Consider the following 12,665-nt stretch of genomic DNA (forward strand, 5'->3'; position numbering starts at 1 on the left):
TTGCCTCTTCACTTTGCATGTCCTAGCTCTTCTCTTATTTTCTATTTACCTCTTAAATTGCTAATTAACATATTGGGTTACTAGATTGAATTATTGAGATATAATATATTATGATAGGCTATTATGTTGCACTGTTAAGATATAATATGTTATGATAGACTTAGATTTATATTAAAACTTAATGGGTTTGGATTAGTGGACTCACTTTTTTTTTTTTGTAAATTTGATAGGCTTAACATATTAGTTTAGAATTTATTTATTGGGCTAAACTAGCAATATGCTAACTATAATGACTATAATTTTATCAAACAGTTTGAAGATTAAAACTAATTATTAAATAAAAAATTATTTTGAGAACCATTAAAAATAAATATAATAAATAAAATTGTATTGAAAGAAATACAATCATTTCATTCTATCGATTTATATGTATATCATTGTTACTTAAAGTTTGCAACATACATGCTAGAATGCATTGGTTATTCTAAATAAAAAATGATATATTGATGAAATTCTAAGTAACAGTGCAACACTGCAACTTATACTTGATAAATACATAATAATTGATTTATTTTTAAAGATTAAAATCATAGAAAATAAAATTCATATAACAAAAAAAAGAAGAACATGACAAGTACAAGATAGAATCCACATATGACATAATTAAAAAAAAAGAATATGATTGATGGTTCGTAGAAATTTATGAAAGAAAATTTATAGAGCTTTAGAATATATGAGTAAATACAATAGAAATAAATAAATAAATAATAACAATATAAATTGAAAAAAAAAAGAAAACTTTAAATGAAATTATTTTGTTATTCTTTATTTATATTAATCATTAAATAAAAAATTATTTTGGAGGGCCATTAAAAAAATTTATAAAAAAATTTAAAAAATTTATATAGTATGTAAAAAAAATTTAAAATTTTGGGAGCCATAAGAGGGCTCAGCCCCTGATATACAATAAGAATCCTTGTCAAATAAGATATAGAATTTTAATCAACCTAAAACTCAATAGAGAAAATATCATTTAGATAAAGTTTCTTTCTTTTTGAAAAAATTAAATATAATTATATAAATTTATTAAAAATTTTAAATTATAGTTATAACCATAAAATTATAAATTTAAATGTATAAACTTTAAGAAAAATGTAATTAATTTTGATCATAGAAAAAAATTAGTCATCCTATGTCAAACCCTGTTCTATAAAATAATTACGACGTCATTTACATGCTCAATAGAATGTTTGCATATTTAAGACATTGGAGAAATCGTTAAAAGACGATATTGCCCCTAATGGTACCATTAAGTCGATTAAGCCTCGAACTAGTTCAAATAGGAATTTTAAAGTGAAATTAAGAGTTTCACAGTTCAGAGATGACTCAAAATGGTAATTCGGAGTTCGAGAATCAATTTGGAGTCAAACCGAAATTTTCATTATCTAGGGGTAAAATGGTCATTTGCCACCTAGAGACAAAATGAAAATTTTTAGAAAAACTTTTTTTGGCCCCATTTGACTTATTGGAGTATGATTTGAGTATTGGAATATGATTTGAGGTTTAGAAAGTGAAAAATTTTAATTTCGGTATAATTTGGAGTATAGGAGTGAAATTGTAATTTTGTCACTCCCGGGGCAAAACGGTAATTCTGCACCTCCAGAGTATTTTTTCAGCACAAGGTCTTCACCTATCATCACTTTTGACCCTTGAATAATGTGTGGTGGAGATTTAAAGCTTAAAAGATAAGAATTTAAAAAAATGGACCAATCATGGAATGCCATGTGGCAAGTTTAAATTGTTATATTATTTAACTATAAAAATCAGCCCACACCACCATTTCTCTCTCATAAGGGTTGGCTTTGGCAAGAAAACAAAGGGAAAAAAAAGAACAAACCCTAGGTGGAAAGAAATTCAAGAGAAAAGTGTGGATTTTCAAGAAAATCAAGTGGAAAAAGGTACAATTTCTTGATTTTAGTTTATGAACTATTTTTCCTATGCATTTTCCCTTAATTTCCATGGTTGAAAAGCATGCTTTCATGGTGAATTCATGGCTGGTCAAAATGGGTATGGAGAGAGAATGATCTTGGATTGGTTTGATTTTTAGGTATGTTAGTGTTTTTAGGTGATTAATGATGTGTAGCATGAAAACAAGTGAAGAAAACCACCAAAGGTTTGGTGCCCATCAATAGCCGAATTCTCTAAGTGAATAATGAGGAAGAATGGGATGTTATTCTAGGTGATTTGATTAAGAAATAATAGTTTTTGGTGTAGGAATTAATGAATTATGGAGAGAAAATTAAGTAGGAAAAATCACGGAGTTAGTGTACCATTGTTGGCCGAAAGTTCCAAGAAGAAAAGTGAAGATAAATTTTACCTAATTGTATGTTAATTAGTTGTGCTTGGTGAATTGAGGGATTGGAAAAGAAATGGAGCAAGTTGGAGTGAAATTGGACGCATTGGCCAAATTATCGGATGAAAAATCGACTTAGGCCAATACCGGGTCTAGATGGCTACCTATGCATTTTTCATTTCATATCATGCATATATATATATCGAGCCTGAAATAGCTTATGACTGTTAGACACAATTTAGTTGGAATATGTGTCATGGATTATGGCTAGGTGGTGAGCCATTAGATACGGGTAAAGGACTATACTCGCAGACTGAAAATAAGAGTATTTCTACTCCTAATACTGTGAGTGGACAATTTATCGTCTTCAATATCTAGAGTAATTATACTTGTTTGATGCTTTTATTGAATGGTGAGTTTAAATTATAAAATATTATGTTTTCCAATTAAAATATTTTTTAACAAAAATGAGATTTATACTGATTTTGAAATCAAATATTGTTTTGAGAAAATTGAGTATATGGAGACTATATTGAATTTATGATTTTATATGTTATTGAAATTGTGGCTTATGACACTATGGTAGCATGATGGCTAAATTTTTAGGGTTGGCATGAAATATATGAACAGTTTTGGATTGGTCTTGGTAGATTGGATTAAATTTTATTCGCCATATTATGCTACTGAAAATTTTATGGGTCTGGTGGCATATTAAACGATCACTGCAGTGGTAGGGGTTTCCGTAGACTGCCTATGAGAAGGGCACGGTAACCCAATTATATACTTACCTCCGGGGCGAGATGTTGGATAAAGTATCTCCTGAGGTAAGATTTGAGTGCACCTCACATTCGGACCACCACATGAAAGTGAGACTCAACCAACGCTAAGGAACGGTTGTATGTTAGATGTGAAAACATGTTTATGGGTATGGGACATTTAACAGCCTTGGCGGTCTCAATGGGATACCTTGACAAAGGTACCTGTGAGAATGATTCTGGCAGGGACCAAGTTTAAGAAATTCATAAGCCGAGAAATTTTGATGAAAAGAAATTGTTTGGTATAGATTGAAACGAATTTTGCGTTACGAATATTATTGAGATATAACGTTTTTATATTATCTCCGTCTATTTGGCTTTAGATGCTTTTGATGGTAATTGTTTACTCACTGGGATTATGTAATCTCACCCCTCTTCCTATCTATTTTTCAGGCTCAGGACAGTTTGTTGATAGTTGATTAAGACGAGAATTAATCTCGGATCCTAGAAAGTAAGGGTTCGTAGCCCAACACCTTCTTGGTCAGTTAGGGGCCCACGTATCACTGTAAATGAAATTTCATACTTTAATTATCTTTATTACTATATGAATAAATTTATTTTACTCTTACGCTACAAAATTTATTTTAGGAAGACTTTGAAAATATTGTGTTTTAAAAAAATAAAATATTTTATTTAATATTTTTATTATATTCAAATAGCTATAATTTTACTTTAAACGAATGTTTTAGACTTCAAAATTTAATTTAAATCATGAAATATGTGTTTCCACTTACATATTACATTTTTTACGAATTTCAAAATTTTTGAAAAAAAAATAAAAATGACTAAACTACCCTTGTAAGGTAGAAATAAATTTTCATTGTTTTTGGATGAGAAAATGGTCCAAATCGTTTGAAAACACGATTTTAGTTACTGTCGATCACAAGGGAGGTAAGAAAACTGATACGAAAGCCTTGCGAGGTTTCGGTCAGCATTCGGGGTAAAAAATGTCTGACGAGACTTCGCGACGGTTGTCACAGGCTCGATGGGAGTTCCAGGTCGTGACATCCTATCACATTCTTAATCTTACACACACCAAACATAGTATAATATAAAAATTATCATATTTTACTCTTAATCCTTGAACACAAATACAAAATAAGATGATATTATCCAATAGCATTCACTTATCTTGTTTATAATCGTACAACTTACGCACCAAACACACCCTGTAAATATTATATAAAATTCAATCTTCTAACTACCAAATTTTGGTGGTCAAAATGCAAAATAAAAGTAAAATAACTTGAATATATAATTTGTATAATTTGGTTTTAAATCTTTACTTTTATTTTTATAATAATTTTCAAGGAACAAAACTAGAAAGTGAGAAACCAAACGAAAAAATATCCAATATCGGACAAGACTTTTGCCTTTTTTTTTTTTCTCGATAGTTCAATTATTTCAGACCACATGACTTGCTCTCTTTGACTTTCTGGGTCTGAACAAGGCTGGACCAGCTGTTATTCCAATCCTCCTGACTCTTTCTTCAACTTGAAAGTGTGTTGACGTCCAAAAATTTTTTGCCGGTCATTCCTGGGAGTCAATTGATGCGAAAAAGGTCAATTCCAGCCAATGCATTTTCAATCCAAATATATTTGCGAGTCAATCACTCCAAAGACCTTTCGCAATTCAAGCCAATTCTTACGACGGAAGAAGAAAAATTCATTTTCCGTCATGTCTGCCTTTTTCAATTCATACGATGGTGACTCTTGACCCGTTTCCAGTTATATCAATTATGCTTTTTTAATATATCTTTTTTCTTTTTTTCCTTTTCTTCTTTTTATCATTATTTAACTTAAATTGATAATATTTTATTTGATATTTGAAAAATTAAATCAATGAAAATTTCAATTTTCATTGACTTTAAATTTTTTAGTAATTTATCAAAGATTCTTTTATATTGCGACCATTTACTTAAAAAGTACATTTCGCAACCAAAGTAAAAAATTTTGAAAGGATTAAAATGTTCAAATTTTAAATTTATAAATAAAAAATGCATGCATAACCTTATTTTTATATGAGACAATTACATTTAAATCTATGGTCTTATTTGTCACTTTTAATCAGATATTATTATTAATCCATACAATAGTATGATGAAGGCTTTACATGTTCCCTTTTATCCTTAAAACTTATATCAAAAAAAGGCAAGTGTCATTATTTGATTAGCTAGCTTGAAATTTTTTCACCCTTTTTCTTTGTCCTCCTTCATTTTCCCCCCACCATCGGCCAATAAGATGATATTATCTAATACCGTTCACTTATCTTATTCATCGTCTTATAACATACACACTAAACAAATCCTATATATATTAGATAAAATTCAATTTTATAACTACAAAAATTTTGGTGTTAAAAATGCAAAATAAAGGTAAAATAACTTGAATGTATAATTAGTATGATTTTGTTTTAAACTCTTTATTTTTATTTTATAACAATTTTTAAGGACAACTCGAAAGTAAGAAATCAAAGAAAAAAATCCAATCTCAGACAAGATTTTTGTCTTTTTTTTCTCAATAGTCCAATCTCAGACCAAGACTTTAATTTGCTCTCTCTCATTTTCTTGGCCTGAACATGACTGGACACACTGTAATTAGTCCAATCTCCTGACCTGTTCTTCAATTTATGGTAAAAGGTCAATTCAAGCAAATGAATTTCTACTCCAAATACATTTGCGGGTCAATCACTCCATAGACCACACCAATTCATACGTAAGAAGAACCGAAGAAAAAAATTCTAGAAAAATGCATATTTGGTCATGCCTACTTTTTTCCAATTCATAATAGTGCCACTCTTTATCTTTTTCCAATTATGCCAAACTATACTTTGTTTTCTTTTGTCTTTTCTTCTTCTCATCATTGTTTAACTTAAATTGATAATATTTTATTTTGATGTCTCAATTTCGATCCCTAGCTAAAATTATTTTTTGCCTCTCCGTTGGTATATATTAATTAAATTCATGCTTGTCATCATTATAATTTTTATTATAGTGATTTATTTATTTTCTATTTTCCTTTCTTTTATTATTGATTATTAAGTTCATAATTTTTTATTGATTTAAATTAATTCAATAATAAAATATTTTTACCCAAACAATTATATTCTTCTCTCCGTTTTATTATTGTCTACATAAATTTATAATCATTAATTTAAATTAATTCAATAATAAAAATATTTTTTATTTAAGAAGAAGAAAACTAATGGCACATATGATATACATCCAAAATCAACCCAATTAAAATAACTCAACTCTTTTGAATTTTCTTTACCCCAACCAAAAAGCCTCAAACACATCAAATTCAAATTTAAGAAAAGTCCAAAAACCCACCCAAACAAAAACCCAGATCCAAAAACCAAACCAACCCAATTTCCTTCCACCACCCATCGAACAAACTGTTGCAAGTCAACGCAAAATCCCTTCAAGTGTCAGTCCCTGAATCCGCTTCCACTACTTCAACAAATTTTCCGGCACTAAATATAAAACTTCTTGAGCTGCTTCTCAGCTATCCACTAATCTTTTCACGATCTCGAACAGAAATTTGGCTAATCAATGAATGATTTTTGACCCAACCCAAGTTCAACTATTTAAAAATTAAAACAAATGAGAATCACCATTATCTTGTCGAGATTTAGGATAGGTCTTTATTTAGAATGTGTAGTTATCAGAGTTTTAATACTTTTTTTTTTAAGATGTAAATTAAATTAAATTAAAATAAAATTTTAATTTAAATATTATTCATCTAAATTAAATTTTTTAATATTATTTTTATTTTGTAATTTTATTTAGATAAAGAGCTATTAGCTTGCAAATCCTCCCTCAATTCATTTATAAAAAAAAACGAGTCTTACTTTCTTAATATTTTTCTTTCATAATTATTTTTTAAAATTATATTTCACAACATATATAACATGATTTTCCCTTAAATTTCTCTTAATCTTAATCATTGGGTTATCAACATTGAGGTTATCAAGTTTTTTTGCAATCCTGAGATTTCTCTTCCGTGACACATCCTATCTATACCTCACAAACCTAAAATTTCTCACCCTTATGGATCTCTTCTTAAAGATAAATGCATCCAAAACCCTCTCATATTTCCCACAAATTGTTTGTAGCCACCTCCAATCACTCACAAAGATAGCCACCAAGTTGGTCCAATTCTTCCGTGACACATGCTGTCTATATTTTTTATTGATTCTAATAATCTACCTATATAAGCCATTTATAAAATATAAGCATAAAGTTAATTGAATAAGTAAACTTGAGACGAAATACCAACTTAAGAGTCAGGTTGGCAAACTTATGGTTTTGAAGTTCTCGACCTCGAAGGAGACGAGTGTTTGCATAGAAGTTTTAATGACTAGGCATTCACCAAGATCAAGATTGAGAGCTTGATCTCTATAGTTATATTGTGTAAAGTGATAAAATTGTTATATGAGATTGCATGATTTAAAAAAAAATTAAGGACAAAGGTATAAGAAAGGATGGATAAGAAAACAAGATCAGATAAGCAAATATTTGTTGATGTTTTATGCTCAACAGTTGTTGATGACATAAATTAGGAGTTCTTAAATTTTAATTTATTTAAAATATTAAAATTGTGAAAAAAAATTATAAGTTTAGTTGTAAGATCCTAAAATAGAATAAGAAACCAAATTAACCAAACTAAATTATTATATTTTAGTTTGATTTAACTTGATTTTCAAAATAATATGATTTGGTTTGATTTTTTAAAAAAAGATAGAAACCAAAATTTACGATTTGATTTAGATTATCGTTTTTATTTGGCTTGTCAATTTGGGAAGGTAATATATAAGACTAGGTTTTCAAAGGCATGGTAATAGGTAATGTCACTACATGCGAGTTTAGGAACCCGTCCACCTCGATGAGAATAAAATATTAAGGAGTTGTCATTAATCTTTTTTGTCTAAGTATGATTGGCTATCTATGAAATATATTCTATTCGATGAGGTTTTAAATTGATTTTAGGTTCATCTAAATAACAAAACCTAGTCTACGAATTTTGGAGTTGAGCTTAGAAGTACGGTTATGTAAAGAAAGATTAGCAACACCATGACGCCTGTTTAACGAACAGTTCTAAATAATCATTTGTTATCTTATTTTAACTTTATTTTTAGTTTTATTCTTATGTATTTTTCCTTAATCATTATTCTTTTCATTTTGAATCCTATTTTAATTTTTGACTAAGAATGATAATCTTTATATTGAAGATATTTCCCCAATTCTTCCATCTTTTTAGCCAGATACGGAAATATCTTTTCACTTAGAGAATTTATCAGAGAAATTTATCTTTTCAAATTTTTCAAAAAAATCTTATTATTGGGATCATCATTGGAACTTTATTTTGAAGATAAAATATGCATGATAATTAAGAAATGCAAAGATGATGAATGTTACAGAATTCAATTTATTAAATACGAATTATAATCGTTTATTAAAAGCATTCCTCAGATTCTTCCATCTTTTTGGTAAAATCCAAGATTGCTCTCTCACCTAGAGAATTTCTTGAGAAACTTATCTTTTTAAATTTCACAAAGAAATCTTATCGTCAAGACCATTGTTTGTATGTAGGCGTGTTAATGGAATGCAAATTCATAGTTAATTATCACAATTGACAACCTTTTATCGAGGCCATTTCCTTGATACTCCCATCATTTTAGTAAAATTCAAGAATGTCACATCACCTAGAGAATTCCCCAAGGAAACTTATCCTTACAAGTCTCTTGGAAAAATCACATTATCAAGATTAGCAATTGTGCATAGAATAGGTGTTGCGTGTCATGATGCATATTACAATCTATTAAATATGAATCAAAGTTTTGTATTGGAAATGTGTCTCGGATCCTCCCGTCATTCTGGATAATCTGAGAACAAATTCTCACCTGGAGAATTTTTCGGGAAAATTTATCCTTACAAACTTCCTAAAAAGATCTCATCATCGAAACCTTAATTCGCATGCAAGATATAAAACCGAAATGTATGGAATGACAATTAAAAAATGTAATGATAATGGGCAATGATCTCGATATTATTTTACTTAGCCATTGTGCTAAATTAAATTTTCTTGCTATGATTTTTAATTTTGTTACCCATAATTAGATACTAAAATTAAATTTTGATTTCTATTTTCTATATTTATTATTTTTATAAACTTTAATTGGAATGAGTTATTTGAATTGGGTGATATTAGGACATACATTTAAAACCTTCCCATCTTTCAGGTAGGATTTTAATTTAATCCTTCATCTAGGAAAAATAGTTCGAGATTGAAACCTTTTACGTCCCTTGCCAAAATTCCATCTTCCGCCCAATTCTAATAGTATACCATTACATTTTTATCTTTCCTCTTTTTAAAGCATAAATATTCTATTTTTTCTAAAGAGTATTATATTTTTCTATTTTTGAGCTAATAATATTGCATTTTCTATTATATAGTTTACAGTATTATTCGCCATTGTTCATTATTACTAAATGTTTCTTTTCTATACTAATATCTACTTTATTTCTCATGGTCTATATAGACACATATTATTTCATATAACCGACTATCCTATTTGATCATTATATATAGGTATTTTTTTTAAAACAAAACGTTATTGCATTCACACATTAAATGAAAAATACCAATTGAAAATAATAAACACATCTAATAAGCCGAAACCCCGCCCAACAGAAAAAACCAAACCAAATTTAACAGAGAAATCCATTACCTAGCTGGGATTTTGTCTAAACCAAGATTCAGCAAGACCTTTAAGTGGGCCAATGGATTAACCCGACTCCAAGGGATAGCAATGGGCTTGCTGCAAAGTGGGTTTCAGCTGACCCGCTCCAAAATCTCCAACCCTCTTCTCCTGCAACACCGTCCGATGGTTTTTTAGCTTGCTTCAAAGTGATGTCGTTTCAAGCACTTTCCTCCACTAAACCCTAACTATAAAATGGTTATTTTCCTTCCTTTTCAAACGGCATGCCCTCTCTCTGCTCTCCTTTCTTGAACAACTCCTCTCTTTTTCGCTTTTTGTTTTCCCTTTTTTTGGTTTCCTATTTTTTTTTAAAATCGTTCGAGGTATTTCCATTTTTTCTACTGTTTTCTATTTATACGTGCGGCACCCTCTATTACTGTCCATTGGATGTTGTTTTCCTGTCCTCTGCCAAGGCGTGTGATTGCCCCTGGCAGAGGCAATTTGTTTGCTCTTGTACGGTTGTTTTGGGCCTACTGGCCTTGTGTCTTTTTATTTTTCCTTACTTCCAAAACATTCCTACGTCAAACTTGTTTTGATCTTAAATTCATGTTTTAATTCCGTTTTTCTTAATTAAACATGATTGGGCATATTTTAATTAACGGGCTCTACATTAAACCCGATTTTTAAGCTTCAATGGCCATTTAGTATAAATCCATATGCCTAGTCACATATGGCTCAGATGAGATCCAAATAAGATTTGGGACTTTTGAAAGGATTAGGATAAAAAATAAATTAAAATGAATAAAAAAGGAAAATGATAAAAATAAAATAAAAAATGAAATCGATATATTAAAAAAAGGTAATATGAAATTTGAAAAACAAGAAAACTTTGCTATAAATGACAATTCTTGCATTGATACGAGGGCATGAATGTTTTAGTTACAGTAAGAGGTACAGGAATTGTCCTGTTTGCTCCAACAAGATCTTACATGTAATTATTCTAATTTATCTAAATTCTGAATCCTGTAAAAAGTCCTTTGAGACTTGAACAAGTGGTGTACAAAAAGTGGGAAAAGCCAATAAGAATTTAAAGTTTTACTTTGCAAATGTTGATGACCAAAGTTGCATTTACGTAGAAGGTCATTATCCGGTTCATATATGAAATCAATGACACATCCCTTTACACATAAATCAGAAAATACTGTATAGCTCACTTGATCACCATCTTCCAATTCACCCATAAATCTCCAAGAACTTAACCAAAAAATATTATTCTTGACTTGAGGAATTCCGGTGAAACGTTTATAATAGATCCACTTATTATCTTTGGTCTTGTTGACAATCTCAATACGAGATAAAAAATCAAATATTTTATCGTCTTCAGCAACAAGAAAGGCCACCAAGTTTAGATAGCCAATATGTTGAGCGGGCCTTTGAGCCACTACAAATGAAACCTTGGTCCCGATAGCATAATGAGCATGATGCCCGTAACTACTCTCCAAAAGTTCGGATGTATCAAATATGCTAATTATCCCATAACCATATAACACCTGTAACAATATTGAATTAATTATAAATTATAAAAAGAAAAAAAAAGAATAATAAACCGAAAACGTTAGAAAGGAGATCAAGGAAACCTTAGGGGAAGCAATCATTTTTGATTCCTCTAAATCATTGTCAATTTGCATTTTGATGTTTCCACTGGAGCCCAATTTGAGTAACTCTTCATCTTTAAACTCAATCTCCCTCCAAATATCTTCATTTTCTAAAAGATGAAAAAAATGGATATGTCATTATTATACAATTTTAATCATCAAATTCTATGTTTCTGTGAGTATTCTTGTATAAATAAATTGAATTTAGAAATACAACAAAAAAAAGCCTTTATAGGTACAATAGTACAGTGGTGCATGCAAAAAACAAATAAAGTTTAGAATTAAGATCCAACTTAAAATTAACATTAATATATTAAAAGAATGCCCCAACAATTAAGAATTTGAGACCTAATTAATTTAGAAGACTCAAGTTCAAATCATAGGAAAAAGGATAAGAATAGATGAGAAAGTGCTACATTTCATTTATGTAGCTTAAGATCATATATAAAAGTATATAGACAATATTATAAGTGAAGACAATATTATTTATGACTTATAAATAAGGGCATGCCCTTTTCCCAACTAGGTACTTTTTCTTAAAAGAACAATATCACAATAGTCAGATCTCAAAATAGATAATATCTTATAATCGTGTGCAGTCCAACAATTTTAGCATTAACAAATGGCTTCAAATTTGTTCATGAGACTCCCATACTCTAACCTTCAAAGAAAACACAATCTACTCTCAATTGGGGGTTTAATGTTGAGAGGAAAAGATTTCACTTTTTTTTTTTTGAAAAGTTAGGTTCCACGTCTTTAAAGGCAAAAAATGGATTGTACCTTATAAATAAGGGCATGTTCCTTCACAATGTGCCTTCTTTTCAAAATGATAATATCACTAGGGTAGACCCCAAAAAGAACAATACCTTGTAACATGGTGCAATCCAACAATCCTAACATCATCATTTCTTATTATATTTATGGCTATACTTAACATAAAGTGATTTATAAATTATATTGACCTAAAACAAGCATCTATAGGTGTTTATAGGATAGACTAAGCCAAATTAACAATTCAAAAACTTAAGCTTGGGCAACAAGGCCTATTTATTATTTAAATATTAAAAATATTTTTGACATAATATCTAAAAAAAGTTTTTAAACTATTCAAGAAAATTCAATAAATCTTTATACTTTTAT

Source organism: Theobroma cacao, chromosome 5 (assembly GCF_000208745.1).
Source record: "Theobroma cacao cultivar B97-61/B2 chromosome 5, Criollo_cocoa_genome_V2, whole genome shotgun sequence".
NCBI lineage: Eukaryota > Viridiplantae > Streptophyta > Magnoliopsida > Malvales > Malvaceae > Theobroma > Theobroma cacao.